Source organism: Solanum stenotomum, chromosome 1, assembly GCF_019186545.1.
Source record: "Solanum stenotomum isolate F172 chromosome 1, ASM1918654v1, whole genome shotgun sequence".
NCBI lineage: Eukaryota > Viridiplantae > Streptophyta > Magnoliopsida > Solanales > Solanaceae > Solanum > Solanum stenotomum.
In genome coordinates, this window is record NC_064282.1 from 32,202,839 (window position 1) to 32,221,814 (window position 18,976).

At 36.7% G+C, this 18,976-nt stretch overlaps 1 pseudogene; it reads right to left on the minus strand.

The window, feature by feature from the left end:
• Nucleotides 1-1,756: 1,756 nt before the first annotated feature.
• Nucleotides 1,757-14,623, minus strand: LOC125874543 (uncharacterized; annotated as a pseudogene).
• Nucleotides 14,624-18,976: the final 4,353 nt, after the last annotated feature.

The window sequence follows — 18,976 nt, forward strand, 5'->3', positions numbered from 1 at the left end:
TGGAGAAGTATTCTGAGATGACTAGCATGATCTTCTTCATTCCTTGAATAGATTTGTATGTAATCAATGAACACGATAACAAAAATATCTAAATAAGGTTTGAATACTCTATTCATAAGGTCCATGAATGTTGTAGGCGCATTGGTCAAACCAGAGGACATAACTAGAAACTCATAATGACCACAACGGGTTCTGGATGCTGTCTTTGGAATATCACATTCCCTTACCCTCAACTGATGGTAGCCTGATCTGAGGTCTATCTTAGAGAAACAAGTAGCACCCTGAAGTTGTTCGAAGAGATCATCAATTCTTGAAAGAGGGTACTTATTCTTGATGGTAACCTTGTTCAACTGGCGGTAGTCTATACACATCTTAAGGGAACCATCTTTCTTCCTCACAAACAATATCAGAGCGCCCCAAGGTGAGACACTTTTCGAATAAAACCCTTATCTAGGAGATCTTTCAATAGCTCCTTCAACTCTTTTAACTTTGCTGGTACCATTCTATATGGCGGAATGGATATAGAACGAGTATCTGGAACAATGTCTATACCGAAGTCTATTTCCCTCTCAGGAGGGACTCCGGAAACATCATCAGGAAAGACTTCTTGAAACTCGTTCACAACTAAAACTAACTGAACATAAGATATCTCAACACTAGAGTCATTAGCTCGGACTAAGTGATAGACACACCCCTTGGAAACTAACTTTCTCGCCTTAAGGTACGAAATAAAATGACTCTTAGGCACTGCTGAACTACTACTCCACTCTATAACTGGCTCATTAGGAATTTAGAGCCTAACAACTCGAAATCTACAATCAATAGAGGCATAACAGGCGTGAAGCCAGTTCATACCAAGAATGACATCAAAATCTACAATGTCTAACTCAACTAAATTAGCCATGGTGTTCTTATGATTGATGGAAATGACACAATCACGATATACTCGGTCAATTAGAATAGACTCCCCAAGAGGTGTAGAAACACAAAAGGGTTCACAAAGTTTCTCAGGAAGAACATCAAAATTATTTGCAACATAAGGAGTCACAAAAGATAAACTTGCTCCCAGGTCTAGCAAAGCATAAGCATCGAGATTAAAGACTTTGATCATACCAGTGACAACATCTGGAGAATTCTCTTGCTCTTGACTACTTGTGATCACATAAAAGCGGTTTGCACCTCCGCCAGTACCGGAAGTAGCTCCTCTAGGTGCATCCCTGTCTTGTGGAGAAACTGATGAAGATTGGGCCCTATTGCCCTGATTTCCATTTCCTTTCCGGTTCTTAGGGCACTCTTTCATGAAGTGACCCTCTTGTCCATACTTGAAACAACCTGTGGAGACATTGCGACATTTACTCGGGTGGGTCCTACCACACTTAGCACATACAGGAGCCCAGTTACCTCCTTGTGCCGCACTACCCTGAGATTGGGCAAGTCTAGCCCTGAAGTGCTGGGGATTCTAACTAGTATACTCACCTTTGTTTCTAGGTGCATGTGCACTAGCAAATGATGGAGCAGGTTCCTTTTTCTTTTGGTGGAAAGAAGACCGGTTCACATTATTTCTTTGCTGCCCGGACTCATTCCTTGTCTTCTCTTTCTTGTTTCTAAACTCCTCCCTATCCCTCAGCTTCTCTTCCTCAACCTGCTGCACATAGACCATCAACCTTGCTATATCCATGTCCCCAATTAGCATGATTGCCTTGCCCTCTTTGCTTGACAGACGAGGCAACCCAGAAATAAAAAGACTCATCATACTTCACATATTCGGAACCATCTCCAGAGCATATCGGGAAAGTTGGATGAACTTCAAGCTGTACTCATGACCACTTAGTAAATCTTGTTTAAGGGTGGGAAACTCTCGTACCTTGGCCTCTCTCAATTCTCGGGGAAAGAAACGTCCCAAGAAGGCCTTCTCAAAAAAAGCCCAACTAGCAGGTAGTGCTCCCTCCACTCTACCCTTTTTCCACTGGTCAAACCAAGTCCTAGCAACATTCTTTAGTTGATATGCAGCTAGTTCAACTCGCTCAACATCGACAATATTCATGACCTCAAATACCTTTTGCAATTCCTCAACAAAATTCTCCGGATCCTCAGTAGTGCCTGAGCAAGTGAAACATGGAGGATTCATCCTCAGGAACTCTCGAATCCTCAAAGTATCAACCACTTCCTGTCTAGCTCCTCTTTGTTTCCCAACCTGGTTAGTCACAACTTGGCTTAGCATTCGGATTGCTTCCTTGAACTCAACATTCGTGACTTCTCCTTGGGGTTGCACTTCATCATGTGCATTAGGTACCCCTTGCTCCTCAACGTTCCTTCTAGCAGGACGACCTCAAACAGCTCTTCATGGAGGCATGATTAAATGAAAGACACACATAATCACGAATTAGAAGAAAGTTTTTAGAGATCAAACTCTAACGCACGAAATGAGTGTGAAAGAAGTAAGGTAATTTCCCATGTGTTGCAACTTTCTAGTTATAGATGTGGTACGCTTCACACCGATAACTAGAACTTTACAGACACGACTTCATAGACTCCCTAGGACTCTTGAACTCTGTGCTCTAATACCATGTTTGTCACTCTCCGAGCCTACACCCTTGGTGGGTCTGGCACTCGAGAACCATTGATGGCCCCAAGCGAATCCTTAGCCTGGCCTAACTTGTAGAAGAAGACTTAATAATCAAGAAAACAGTCTCAAGATATAACTTATGCAAATAACTTCAAGAGATAATATCTTATCCAAAATGGCAACTTAACATAAACAACTTAAAATGGAAAGACTAAAGAACTATAACTACTTATCTATGAAGCCTTTAAAATAAAGAGGGATGTTAGGACAAGACCCCCGATCATCCTAACAATTGAACTACTAGAAAGCAATGTAAAAGAGAGCCCTCCAGAAAGCAATAAGGCTCACCAACTGATTCTGAGTGCTCAACTGGATCAACGAGACGCTAGATGCTGATCCTGGTTACCTGTGTCAGCATCATAAAATGATGCAGGCCAAATGATATCAGTACATTGAATGTATGAGTATGCGAAGGGAATACTAAACAAGACATAAACTTGAAAGGAATTTGAAAAGAACACTTACCTTGGCGTTACTCAACTGATGTAATAACTTAACTCAAATGCAAAGTAAACAACAATAATAGTGCAGTTATACAAAGCATTTAAAATATGAGGTAGCAACTCAATTTGTTACATAAATGCAATAACAACTCAGTTTACATATAAAGTAATATAACACTGTGGGATTTTCTCTAACCGACAACCACCACTATGAGCCTAAGTGATGATACAACGTCTTACCCACGTTGCCAGAACTATCCTATACTTTGCCGTCATATAGAACGCCTTAACTAAGTGGATCCACTAGTCTATGCTAAAAAGCACTAAGGAATCATCTAAAAAGTATGATCCTTTTTTACCCATGATAGCTACATGGTTTATGGAGACTTGATTTATTATGAATTCGCGTCCCCATATCGGTGCTCAATACTACTCCCAAAATATACTCAGATCATATGTTTTTTAAACAAAAACTCTTTCTTTGGTTTGAGTTAATTACTCAAAAACTTAGCTTAAAAGCTCTATTGGAAATCAGTTTTTCCTTTCTTGCTCAAATGTGGAAACATTTTAACTCTTGGGAATATTTAGTTCCCATATAATCTTTGAAGAAATGAACTTTACTCTTACTCTTTACTCAACTCAAAGCTTAAATCTTAAAACAAAGTTAAAACATTTGTAAAAGACTTTTGGAAAATTCTATTAACTTCTCTTGACTTAACTCTTAATCTTTTGACTTGACTTTTAACTTTCCTTGAATTGAATTATGGATTCAAGGTTCATGATCTCATATTTATGGATGATATCATGATGTTTAGATGTACCTTAGAGTATATAAATCGACTACAAAACATGTGTTCGTTGCTAAGGAACTAGTAAGGAAAGAAGGGGGAAAGGTGAGAGAATTGGCGTCCATGGCGCTCTGAGAGACGGGCGTCAGAGGGTAAAATTCAGAGACTGACTTGGGGTGCTCTAGCTGGCCCGACACCCCAGAGGTCAAAATTCAGGAACTGTTTTGGGGCGAGCTGAGATGCGCGGTGCCCCAACCCCTTCCCCAAAAAATCCCAAATTTTCTTCTTCATTTTTCAACTCTAAGCCCTCAAATTTCACTTGGTTCTTCCACCAAAAACTTGGAATCCACTATATCCCAAAAATACCTAAGATTCTACTCGAAAACACATTTAATTGCATGAATCCAACTCAAGAAACTTCAACAACAAGAACCCACAAGATTTCAATCGAATTTCTTCAAGAACTCATAAACTTGTCTTTCAAAATAATACAATTACGCTAAATTGAATCATGTTTGGCGTGTGGGTGAACTAACCCAATGCTATTTAATCTCAGATACCTCATAGGGATCGCCCCTTGACGAAATGCACGACCTTAGCTTCAAGAATTCATGATTCCTTGTCTTCTCTTCTACTTTCTCCTCTTCTTTTCTCTTCTGTCAAAACCCTAACACAAATTTTAAAAATGTAAACTGACCAACTTTAGTTTAGACCCTAAGTAATAACCAACAACTAATTAATATAATTGGGTATGGAAAAGACCAAAATACCCTTCAAAAATCTGCATTGGACTTTCCTTATCCAAACAGCCCAACTTCAGATGGGCATATCTCACTTATATAAACTCGGAATCGTGCAAACTCAGCGGCGTTGGAAAGATAATTCCAAGATATTTCGTACGGTATCTGGAAGCACACCTAACTTATCCTGAGTTAGGATATAAGGTCATTTGAAGTTGACCAAAATCTCAAACTCAACTTAACTTAAACCAATTTTCCAGATTTTTCATTCTTTTCAAAAAATGACTATTTCCAATTCTAGCTCTTTCTAGTTCTTTCAAATAGAGAGGTGTTACACTCCACCCACTAGATTTGGGTCATTGACATTTGGGCCGTTGACATCATTAAGATTTCCGATGTCATATTGGTGGCCCACTTGGCTACCATACCTACCGTTAACACTCATTTCCTCTGTTGAACAGCAACACAAATACCAAAACCAAAAACAAGTAGATTCAACTATGACTAAAAAGAATACAATGCAACTTCACCAAAAGAATTTCAAACAACATTCCTCCCGGGAAGCGACACCATCTTGATTTAACGTTTCAAGCACACCTCATCGTTAATCAGTATAAAATCCAACTAAATGAGTTGGGGTCGAATCCCATAGGGAGGGGTACGTGTTTTAAGATTCAATTAGGAAGTATGAATGCAGTCTAATCAGCCATAGGAATAGAAAATATCGATTAAAAAGATAATCAAGTTAGGGGGTGACACGAATGTCAAATGGGGTGTTTTGGTTTTAGTTATAAACTACAATAGTCACGAACAATACGAATTAACAATGATGAGATAGATTCTTGGGATGTGATCAATTATAGGCAAATATAGATATATGGGTAATTGCAACTATTAGTAAATAGCTAGATATTAGTGAGTAGGCTAGGATATAAGGGAGGTAATTTTCTCTCGAACAATTACCTTGAATCAAGTGATTTCTCTCGAACATCAACAAGCATGCCAATTACAACCAGCCCACACATTAATCCATTCACTCTTTCGAGCTAAATGTGTGGGAAAGGGTTTCAAATTCACTCTCTCTCGTTGAACCCAGATCAACCCAATACCCACAAACCATTAATCAAAAACCTCTCTCTCGAGCAAGCCAAGAACACAAACATAGAACTGCATTTGCAACTACAATTCTTAAATTAAACCATAATTAATGATTAAACTCACTTTTAAATAGCATTTAAACTAACAATAAGCAATACCCATAAGCTAAATCAGCCCAGAATAACATGATCACACCCTAAGAATTGGGGTTTTAGCTAGACATTATAAAAAGCTAAAAACAGTTACCAAATTGATCATCTATCAACTGGGTAATAGTAACTTTGTCCTTACAATGCTCCAATTTGATGCATCTCAAAGACCCACTTCCAATTTCTCAAAAGTGAATTTCTTCAATCCTTCAAAGCTAAACAAAAACTATGGAGAAAACTATCTCTAATGTCTAAAATCTCAGAAGATTGTTTTTCAAAAGATTAATTGATTGATACTAAACTAAATGTTCAAAATACCATTTATTGTAGCCAAAAATGCGCTATGACAGCCCCTTCGGCGAAGTAAGTCGGGCTCGCCTATCCACTCGGCGAGCCACCCTTTAGTATCTTCCATCTCCCTTTCACCTTGGCATTCAGCATCCTCAAGGTGTGTAACTTTGGGCAATCTATCTTGGCTTCGTGGAATCACTCAACGATCTGCCAACTTCTCATTTTCGTCACCGATTTGGTTCTTCCCTTCAGAGCTTGGCACACTGGAACTTTAGGCTGTCTGATGAGCAACTCAGTGACACATTGAGTGCTCTTGGCAATCCTCAGGCTGGCCCATCTTCATTTCTTCAACCCATTTTGTTCCTTTTTGCATGTTAGTGTCCTTGCTATGTTCCCCAATCCATACACCTAAAAATCAAGGATTTTACATCAGTTATTGGCACAAATTAAGCATTTGAGGATACTAAATCTATATAAACAAAGCCCTAAATGGGTCCAAATCCAGGACTCATCAAAGGGTTGCAGGTGGTGAACCACGGACCACCAGAACGGGCCGTGGTTCACCCTATGGCCCGTGGGTTGCACTTGAAACTCTGAAATTTGCATTTTGGCCTACTTTCGGATACATGGTGTTACAATTCCCAAGAAATGTCCAAAATAAAACATCAATACGAACAGGTCAATGACTGGGGAAAATGTCGATCAAACAAATACCATTTGGTTTGTTCTGTAGCATGTTACATATATTACAATTTGGTTGAAGAAGATTATGTTGACAATTTATGATTTAGTAACTAGTAGAGTCTATATTACAAGGACTGAAAAACTTATGGTGCATCTGTGTAGTAGAAAATACACGTAAGAAATGTTATACATAAGATGGAATGTTTTGAGGAAGGAAATTATTTTCCAAATGGCATACAGATGTCATATGAACTTGTGAAAAGAACAACTACATGTTATATATTCACATATTTTCACATTTATTGTGAGTTTTTTTCTTGAAAAAAAACTCAGAATATTTTAAAACAATATATTTTCAAGTTAGAAGATCTCGTTAACTTGATGATGCATTTGTGACATATATAATACTTTAGTTTAAATACAAATACCTACCTAAATATAAATATATATTTGCATTAATGGAAATATTTATCTCATAAAATTAGCTATTAAATAAATAATAAAAATTAAACTAATACAAACTTCAACTGGCGGTATTAAAACTCATATGAACTTTTCTTCGTAAATAAGTAAATAACTTTTCTTCATCTAAAATACTAAAATATTAAGAAATAGTAAATATGTAAAATAAAAGGGTAATGTTTATATAGTAATAACTATTTTGAAGAAAACTTTCTGGGAGTCTAAATCACATAAGTAATATTCATAAATAAAGTCATTCTTTTGTCTTGAGCATCAAAAATAAATCGTGACAATTCTCTAAATTTTAGAAAAAGTTATTCAGAAGCATATATCTACATCACAAGAAAATTGTTAAAAAAAACAAATGAATTTAGATTGCATCATGTTGACTTCATATATTGGAACATTACATACTAATGTGTATATTAAGCAAAAAAATAATTATTATATCATTAAAATTAAATTATTTTCCTCAAGTACTCAAGGTTATGAAATATACCCTCTTAGGATAGAACGACTTACTTCATCAGAATAGTGGTACCTCATATTTTACTAAACTTCAAACTCACTCAACGACAATAAATTACATAAAAAAAATTTTAAATGCAAGAAGAAGAAGAGTAGAAGATTAGAAAAAAGTGTGGTTGGAAAATGAGAGGAAGTCCCTCTATTTATAGTAACAAAGGGTAGTATGAACAAATATTTTTTGTGTCTTATCTGAAAAATTATGACCTTTTCGAGAAGTCACAACACTTTGGAAAAGTCACAACTTGATGAAAAAGTCAACACTCTTTGAAAAGTTGCAACTTATTGAAAAAGTCACAATTCTTTGGAAAAATCACAACTTATTGAAAAAGTCACAACTCTTTGGAAAAGTCACAACTCATCGAAAAATCACAACCCTTTGAAAAAATTCAGAGATTATCGAAAAACTCACAACTCATCGAAAAAGTCACAATCTAAGTTAGGTATATTATAGTAATTTGACATTTAAGTTAGGAGTTTATGCTTTTAAGGTAATATAGATAGATAGATAGATAGATAGATAGATTATCCAAATGTGTTGTTCATTTTCTCTTTTATTCCTTTTTGTAATCTCTTATTCTTAATTAGGATATCCGGGACTTGAACTTGAAATGAACTCACATATTTATATTCTTTTAATTAGTATTATTGTCATGATGGGATGAGGGTGGGGATAAGAGAAATGATTATTTTTATTATTTTATTTTAATTTTGGGTACACACAAAAGAAAAATGTAATATTTGTATATATTTGCATAATTAAGTCATCTTTTATTGAACTAATTATTTATATATGAATGCATCGTTATTTTCCTTCTTTTTCTCTCTCTTGTTTGTTATAAATTAAAATAAAATAAAATGGTGGACAAGATCCAAATAAAAAAAATGGAAGAGATAGGAAGTGAAGGGCCGGGGAGGGAGGCATGTAGAGAGTAGATGCCTAACCTTTTTATAATTTTAAATTTAGTACGAAATTTAAAATCAAGTCAATCATGTGAACTTATATATTAAGTAATTTTAATTTTTTTAACGGAAAAGGGCCTAAAATGCCCTTAAACTATGAGATTTGGTACAATATTACCCTCCATCCACCTAATGAGTATGAACCGCTAGACATAAGGGCGTTTTTGAGCCGAAAGGTGGACGTCAGGGGCATTTTAGTGCCGATAGGTGGATGGAGGAAAATTTTGTACCAATTCAAAAACTTGAGGGGAATTTTAGGCCCTTCTCCATTTTTTAATCTACTTTTTTTAATTGTTTAGGATCTTTTTTTTTTCCTTTTGTTTTGGTGTTGTTTTGAAAGAAAAAGAGAGGAAGGGGAGGGAGGGAGAGAAAGAAAGAAAAAGTATAAATTAGGAGTGTTGGTATCCATCTTTTTGACGAAAAAGGTGGAGAGTGGTGATGGTACCTTACCCTCCTTTCTCATCGAAAATCGTCTTTTTTCATTACATGCAAAATCTCATTTGTACTTTTTTTTAAATTAATTCTTTTCTTTTACTATTTTTCATATTTATTATTTTTTTCTTTCTTTTTAGTGTTGTTTTGTGGGAAAAAAAGAGGGAGAGGAAGAAAGAAAGAGAGAATAAATATGAAATATGAGTGTTGGTATCCATTTTTCCGGAAAAAAAGGTGGAGGGAAGTTATTGTAGATTTAGAGAAGGAATACAATGAAGAAGAAGAAAAATGACTTGAAAACGGATTTGAATAAAACATTTGACCTCCATTAAAGGAGTTTAAGCTTCAAAAATTGGTGGGAGGTGGTAGCTTGAAAATTGGAGAAGAAGAAGAGAAAATAAATGAAAATATAACTAAATTGAGTCTTTCATGCTCTATTGTTGAGTGTATCACATTCACTTTGACATGTCAATAAAAAGTGTCAAAATGAACATCAACCAGTTGAGGTGTCTAAGTGAAACTTAGTGCCAGCTTTAGGGGGCCACCGATGGGTTCGGCCTTTAAATTACTATAGTACCCCTACTTAAAACACTAATCTATATCTATTTGAATAACATATGTTCTCTTGAAAGGTTGTGACTTTTTCGATGAGTTGTAAATTTTTGTAAGGGTTGTGACTTTTCTGATGAGTTGTGACTTTTTCAAAGGGTTGTGACTTTTCTGATGAGTTGTGACCTTTCCAAAAGGTTGAGACTTTTCCGATGACATGTTTTCATTTATTTTAAATATAACCCTACTGAAATATTAAAATTGGGTGTAAAATCTTCATGTTTTGGTCAAAAATTAGGTGTTCACAGTATGCCCCTCTTTGTTTGGAACAACATGAAGAGTTTTCATGCAAAAACGTGAACAATGTGACTAATTTTTTACTGAGACATTGATCCAAAAATGTGAAAATAAATAAAAGAGAAGAGGTTTGACCACGCCCTAACGTTAGATAAACTACCTATCCTGAGTTAATGATAAGGAATCAGGTGTAGTTAATATATAGGAAGGGACGGGAGAATAATTTTAGGTAGTCGAGTGAGGTTTTGTCGAGGTTTCGGTTCGTAGCTCCAGTTGTTACATTAAAAGGAAAAATACAATAGGAGAGAAGGGAAAGATACAAGATCATATCTACTCCACTAGTACTGAGTCTCCATTTTGAATCTTCGGTTATCGCTTCACCTTCTTTGGGTAGGTACATCGATTCCGAACTTTGATCTTGATATTTGAATTTATGATCTGAAACTTATGATTTGACTTGAGTCGTTGACGCTCTTTCGCATGATATTCTTGAGTGCTTGTTTTCTTGAGAAGATGATTCATGGTATGTTGAGCCGTTACATGGGTTGAAAGTGACTCTAAATGTCATTGACATCTGACATTCTTCGTTTCTCTAATCAAAACGAGGATTTTATTCTTGAACTTCAAATTGGTGTACTTTGTAGAAACCTGCACGCCATAAAACAAAACAAACAAACGAAACAAAATTTTTGCCCCAGTATGCACTAGGAAAATTTTGTGAGTTATTGATGAAAGCTATAAAAGTTTATACTAGGCATAATAATAATATACTTTTATAAAATAAAATAAAGGGAGATTTGTGCCCAATATAACCAGAGGTTATTACGCCCTATGAAGTCATAAAAAATAAGATAGGGGTTATTGTGCCATACACGCAGCTAGAGATTATTGAGCCCTGTAAAGACATGAAAAAATAAGATAGGGGCTATTGTGCCCTATATGCCACCAGGGGTTATTGTGCCTTGAAAAGTCATGAAAATAAAATAAAATAGGGGTTATTGTTCTCTATATGCAACCAAGGGTTATTGTGCCCTGTAAAGACATGAAAAATAAAATAGGGGTTATTGTGTCCTATATGCAACCAGGGATTATTGTGCCCTGTGAAGACATGAAAAAAATAAAATAGGGGTTATTGTGCCTTATATGCAACCAGAGATTATTGTACCCTGTGAAGACATGAAAAATAAAATAAGGGTTATTGTGCCCTATATGCAACCAGGGGTTATTGTGCCTTGTGAAGACATGAAAAATAAAAATAGGGGTTATTGTGCCCTATATGCAACCAGGGATTAGTGTACCCTGTGAAGACATGAAAAATAAAATAGGGGTTATTGTACCCTATATGCAACCATGAGTTATTGTGCCTTGTGAAGACATGAAAAATAAAAATAGGGATTATTGTGCCCTATATGCAACCAGGGATTATTGTGCCCTGTGAAGAAATGAAAAATGAAATAGGGGTTATTGTGCCCTATATGCAACCAGGGATTATTGAGCCCTGTAAATACATGAAAAAATAAAAATAGGGGTTATTGTGCCCTATATGCAACCAGGAATTATTGTGCCCTGTGAAGACGAGAAAAATAAAAATAGGGGTTATATATATATATATATTTTTTTTTTTTACTTATATTATTATTATTATTATTATACTTAAGATCATTTATTTTATTTTATTTTTATTTTTGTACGTTTTCCAAACATAAAAGAAACAAACAAAAAATAAAAATAAAATAAAATGCCCCAGATTTTATTAAGAAAATTAATCTTTTTTTTTATTGTTATCATTATTATTGTGGTGCATAGTGTAGGAGAGACATGGATTCAAGAACTTACCTCGTGGCGTTTGACTCTCGCGAATTACTTGCACGATTTTTCTTTGTACCTATTTTAAAACAAAGAATATTTTGTTAGTTTTTCTAAATGGTGGTTGGTTTGTGATTTCGAATATCTTGTGGAGTTTGACTTTGAATCTGTGTTGGTTGAAAGAATCATCATATTGACGATTGCGCGAATAGCTTGAAGATGCTTTAGAGACGGTCCTTATCTTCCCTTAAAACACTTCTTATGAACATTTTGACCCATTTCCATTTTGTGCACATTGTGTGGTTCATTATTTCCAAAGCAACTTTCTTGCTTTACTGATTTTTCACACGGTATCGATTTTTGATAGATATTTTTTCTCGATTGTTTCACAGCCCTAGTCAATGTTGTGCATGTCCCTAACATTCAACTGGAAATAGTAGTCAATTTCGCAACTTCAATTTGATTTTCTCACTTGACACGAGTTTACGCTGAATGAGACTCAAAGAATACCAAACACAAGTACAAATGACATGAAAGGGTTATGAAAGAAAAGTTATGTCTTTAGAAGGAGGAAATAAGTAAATGTTTAGAAGGAATGAAAAAAAATCTTATCTAAAAGTACGTGACCAGTTTAATGAATCATGACATGCATTTGGACTAAACGTTTGATCCTTCTAAGTTGTCCGAATCTCATGAAACAATGTTGTACCTTTCAGTCTATAGCCTGACTTCTATCTTGATTGTGTTCATGCCAAGAAGGAATGTCATCATTTGATCAATGGTGCCCTTCATGGTTTTCCACCAACAAGACATTCTTATCTCTTTCTCTGAACTTACTATCGTCTTATGGTGCCCGTGAGGGTTTTCACTCATAAGACTTTCTCATTTTATTTTATTTTTTTTATTTTTTTATTTTTGTGGTAACACACCGACAGTCACAATGTCATGTCTCATCCCTTGGAGAATTGAAGAACATGATTATTGTTTTATTTAGTGATTAGACCAAACCCCAATGAAGGGTTGCCTACGTATCCTCCTAGGAATCAGGTCGAACGTAGTTCAATGAAACTTTTTTTTTTATTCTTATTCTATTTGTTTTTTTTTGCCACCAGACAAGTGGTGTTTGAAATAAAGGAGGATATATTTTTATCCTCTCATCTTAAGAATGTCAATCACGAGAGTATCATAACAAAAAGTGTTAAACGTAGTATATTTTGATCGAATCTGCGTTAACAATTGTGTCGATCGCCTTTTCCTCCATATCTGCCAGTTGCAAAGCTCCTTTTGATACCACTTGTTTAATAACATAAGGGTCTGCCAATTTTGGGCAAACTTTCCTTTGGCCTCGTCTTGATGGGGAAGGATGCGTTTCACAACAAGTTGACCGACTTCAAAATTTCTTGGGCGTACCTTCTTGTTACAAGCTCGAGCCATCCTCTGCTGATATAATTGACCAAAGAAAACTAATGTCAACCGTTTTTCGTCTATCAGTGCTAATTGTTCTAACCTTGATTTAACCCATTTCGTGTCCTCAATTTCTTCTTCGACAATGATTCGAAGAGAAGGAATTTCAACTTCTGCGGGTATGACAACCTCAGTTCCGTAAACCAATAAGTAAGGAGTTGCACCGACTTATGTACGAATAGACGTGCGGTATCCCAAGAGAGCAAATAGTAGTTTTTCATGCCACTATCTAGATCCTTGCACCATTCTCCTAAGAATCTTCTTGATGTTTTTATTTGCCGCTTCAACAGTCCCATTTGCTTTGGGTCGATAAGGGGTTGAATGACGATGAACAATTTTAAATTGCTCACAAACTTCCTTCATCGGGTGGCTGTTGAGATTCGTTGCATTGTCTGTAATAATGATTTTTGGTATACTGAAACGACATATGATGTTTGAATGAACAAAGTCCACCATTGCTTTCTTGGTGACTGATTTGAATGTGACAGCTTCCACCCATTTGGTAAAGTAGTCGATGGTAACTAAAATAAATTGATGCCCAATAGATGCTTTCTGCTCAATAACGTCTATTCCCCAAGCCATAAAAGGCCACGGAGCAGACATAGGGTGCAACTCTAAAGGGGGTGAGTGAATCAAGTCGCTATGAATTTGGCACTGATGGCACCTGCATACAAATCGGAAGCAATCTCGCTCCATGGTCAACCAATAGTACCCTGCCCGCATAATCTTTTTTGCTAGAACATAACCATTCATGTGAGGGACACGAACCCCTGAATGCACCTCATTCATAAGTGCTTCTGCTTCTTGAATATTCACACATCGCAATAGATTCAAATCTAGAGTCCTTTTATATAAGATATTGCCACTCAAGAAGAACCCATTGGCGAGTCGCCTAATAATTCTTTTTTTTATCTCTATCAGCATGTAGTGGATATTCTTTAGTTTTTAAAAACCTTTTAATGTCGTGATACCAGGGCTCACCGTCTGGCTCTACTTCAATTATATTGCAATAACCATGTTGATCCCTAAATTGGATTTCCAACGGGTCAATATAGGTATTACCCGGGTATGGAAACATCGAGGCTAGGGTGGCCAAAGCATCAGCTAACTCATTGTGAAACCTGGGAATGTACCTGAATTCAATGGACTTGAACCTTTTGATGAGGTTTTCTAAACATAATTTGTACGGTATGAGTTTAATGTCTCGAGTCTCCCATTCACCTCGAACTTGTCGAATGAGCAAATCAGAATCCCCCAAAACCACCAACTCATGCACATCCAGATTTATTGCCATATTCAAACCCATGATGCAAGCTTCATATTATGTTGTGTTGTTGGTAGAAAAGAATCGAAGTCATGTTGTGGCAGGATAATGACATTCGTTTGGTGAGATAAGAACTGCCCCAATTCCTACTCCATTTTTGTTGACAGCCCCATCAAAATATAATTTCCACACGTGACCATCATCAGGAATTTCTTCCTCAATAGAGTTGATTTCTTCATCAGGGAAGTATGTCCTTAGGGGCTCGTATTCGTCATCGATCGGATACTCTGCCAAATGATCGACCAACGCTTGTGCTTTCATGGCGGTGCGAGTGACATAAATATTATCAATTTCCGTAAGCAAAATCTGCCATTTTGCCAACCTACCTGTTGGCATGGATTTTTGAAAAATATATTTCAAAGGATCCATTCGAGATATAAGATAGGTCGTGTAGGACAAAAGATAGTGTTTCAATTTTTGGGCAACCCAAGTCAAAGCACAACAAGTCTTTTCTAACAGAGTGTACTTTGCCTCATAGCTTGTGAACTGTTTGCTCAAATAATAAATGGTTGGTTCCTTTTTTCCCGTAATGTCATGTTGTCCTAAAATGCAACCAAATGAATTATCCATCACTGAAAGATATAAGAATAACGGCCTACCAAGTTCTGGTGGGACCAATACCGGAGGGTTTGCTAAATATTCCTTAATTTTGTCAAAAGCCTCCTGACACTCACTTGTCCATTTGATAGCAGCGTTCTTTTTCAACAACTTGAATATCGGCTCACATGTGGCGGTGAGTTGAGCAATGAACCTGCTGATATAGTTTAACCTTCCCAGAAAACTCATGACTTTAGTTTTGGTTTTTGGAGGTGGCAATTCTCAAATGGACTTTATCTTAGAGGAGTTAAATTCAATGCCTCTTCGACTAACTATAAAACCCAAAAGTTTGCCAGATGGCACTCCAAATGCACATTTAGCTGGATTAAGCTTGAGGTTGTACTTTCTCAATCTTTCGAAGAATTTTCTTAGATCACGCACATGGTCGACTTGCGTTCTAGATTTAATGATGACATCATCAACATATACCTCAACTTATTTATGCATCATGTCATGGAATATGGTAGTCATAGCTCTCATGTAGGTTGCTCCCGCATTCTTCAAACTGAATGGCATGACTCTATAACAATATGTACCCCATGGGGTGGTGAAAGCAGTTTTTTTTGCATCTTCTACATCCATGAGAATTTGGTGATATCCGGCGTAACAGTCCACAAAAGATTGAATCTCGTGTTTGGCACAATTATCAACCAGGATGTGAATGTTGGGTAATGGAAAATTGTCCTTTGGACTTGCTTTGTTTAAATCTCTGTAATCAACACAAACTCTGATCTTTCCATCTTTCTTTAGCAGTGGCACAACATTAGCCAACCATGTAGTGTATTGGACAACTCTGATCACATTTGCACTCAGTTGCCTCATGATTTCCTCTTTAATTTTATCGCTCATGTCTGTCTTAAACTTTCTCTGCTTTTGCTGGACAGGTGGAAAATCAAGATGTATTGGAAGTTTCTGAACTACTAAATCAGCACTTAAACCCTACATGTCGTCGTAGGACCAAGCGAAGACATCTTTGTATTCAAATAAAACTTGAATTATGTCGTCTCGAATGTTCTGATCAACATGAATACTTATCTTTATTTCTCTCACTTCTTCAGGAGTTCCTAAATTAACCGCCTCAGTTTCACTTAAATTAGGTTTAGGCTTATTTTCAAATTGATCCAATCCTTTTTTTATTTCTTCATAAGCTTCATCTTCATCATATTCCTCAGACTTACGATTCATTGTTTCGAGATCAGACAACTTTTTAGGATCTAACTGTAAACTCCGCATGCATGTCATATTATTAAAGTCATCATTTAACGTAACTGAAATGAAAAATAAGAGGACATATATTAGAAAGAGTAAGAACAGAGAAGATGATAGAATATGACTGTAAAACTAGAACTTCATTGTATTAAATGGGAAATGATATTAGGGTTAACACCACAGTGAGACAAATAGAATGTTTGAATTAAAACCCTGAGAATAATCCAAATAAATAAATTAAAAGCAACAAAATAAACTACCAAGACTCCCTCCTTGTAGGGAGAGGAGTGGCTTCCCAGTTGTTAAGCTGGACATTCGGGTCGACGAATTGCACATCCATATGACTAGTGCCTTCACCCATCTGAGTCATGTTTACGTCATAAAACATTTCCTTGATACCTTGACATATTTCATCCACATCATTCTGGACAGAGAAGTCAGGACTCGATTTACCTCGAGATTTAACGAAAGATTGAGCAATATGAGGGATTGGCTTCAACAAATTCCAAACATTTCTTTTACGATCTTTTGCCCATTTTCTATCAAATCTAGTTGGATTGAAACCCAAACGGAATGTCTCTTGATTACCCATCAGATTGATGGGATCTACAATTCCTTGCAAAGACAACCCTAGTCCCTTTCCAGGTTCATAGCCGTTCTGTACCATCTGGGACACCACCATGATTGAAGCAGATGATAGATGAGGTTGTGGTATAGGCTTCCCTACCGAAAACTGATTGACTGTTATAATCTCAAAAGCCTGATAGTTGAGGGATTCACAACCTCTTTTGGCCTCAATGCATGGTATTGAAGGATCTCGGATGATTGGGAGATCATCTTCACCATGGACAATGATTTTCAGTTTATCATGCTCAAACTTGACCACTTGGTGCAGAGTAGACAGCACAGCTCTAGCCAGGTGGATCCATGGCCTACCCAAAACTAGATTGTAAGAAATGTCCATGTCTATTACTTGGAAAGTGATTCCGAACTCCACTGGTCCAATTGTAATAGTTAAGTATATTTCACCAAGAGTGTCCCATTTTGCGCCATCAAATGCACGCACACAGACATTGTTAGTACGAATTCTATCCATGTTGATTTTCAACCTTTGTAGAGTAGAAAGAGGGCATATGTCTACACCTGATCCTCCATCAACCATGACCCTCTTCACATAGTGTTCTTCACATTTCACGGTTAAATGTAACGTCTTATTATGCCCAGATCCTTCCAAAGGCAATTCATCATCAGTGAAAGTGATTCTATTTACCTCAAATATTCGGTTGGCCATCTTTTTCAAGTGACCCACCATGATACTTTGTGAGATATGTGCCTCATTCAAGATTTTGGTCAAAACTTCACGATGCTCTTTAGAATGTATGAGTAATGACAACAAGGATATCTGAGTGGGTTTTTCCTCAACTGATCAATAACAGAATAATCTTGAGCTTTCATCTTTTTCAGGAACTCTTCAGCCTCCTCCTCAGTGACAGGTTTTTTAACCGGCAACTGATTTTCTTTGGCTTGTTTGTCTCTTCTTAATTCTTCTGGAGCATAACACCTCCCAGAACGAGTTAATCCTCTTGTTTCATTTGTTTCTTCAATAATCTTTATTCCCTTGTGGGTAACAACGACTTTGTTGTAGTTCCATGGAACGATCTTGGTGTTTGTCATCGGAAGTTGTGTTGCAATTTGTATCGCAATTGGCTCTTTCACACTTTCTTGATTTTGACCCAATGTTCGAAGCTTACCAGGAATGTATAATTTTGGTCCATTCAACGATACTTCTCTTCTTTTTACAGCTCCAGGGACATACAACACTAGTTTTCTCGAGTCTCCAAAATTTGAACTTGCACCATTCACAATTATCGGTGCCTTTTGTATGGGTTCTAAAACCATACTCGACTCTTCTTTTGAATCCCTGCTTTCCAGTTTTGTTCTACATGTTTGCTCACAATCTTCATAAATGTCTACCATCCCCACAACATGCTCCTTATTGTGAGCAGGCGAGTGGGTTATTAGTGACATTTGACGCTTCCTCATTGTGTATCTCAATTACCTTATCCTCAATCAACTTCTCAATGACTCTTTTTAGAGTCCAACAATTCTCTGTGCTATGACCTGGAGTGTTAGCGTGAATATAACAGTTGGATCAAAGCCTCTTGCATTCGGATTGACAAAATCGGGATTGACAGGTTCAACCAATCTCAATTGTACTAATTTCCGCAACAAACTCGTATATGACTCTCCAATTGGGGTAAAGTTTTCTTTTCGACCTTGTTCTCTTGTACAATCCATCCGGGGACGTAGATTATGGGGTGCCTAAAAATTTTGCTGTTGGGGGCGAGAATCTTGTGGGGCAGGTGCCCGCCATTGTTGGCGCTGAGAAGGTCAGACATATGCTTGAGTGTTGAGAACTGCATATTGGGATGGTTAATAATGTTGAGGAGAATTAGATTGTTCTTGTTGGACTTGAACATAAGGGTGGTTCATGCCCATTTGAACACCTCTCGATCCAGACGTCATCAT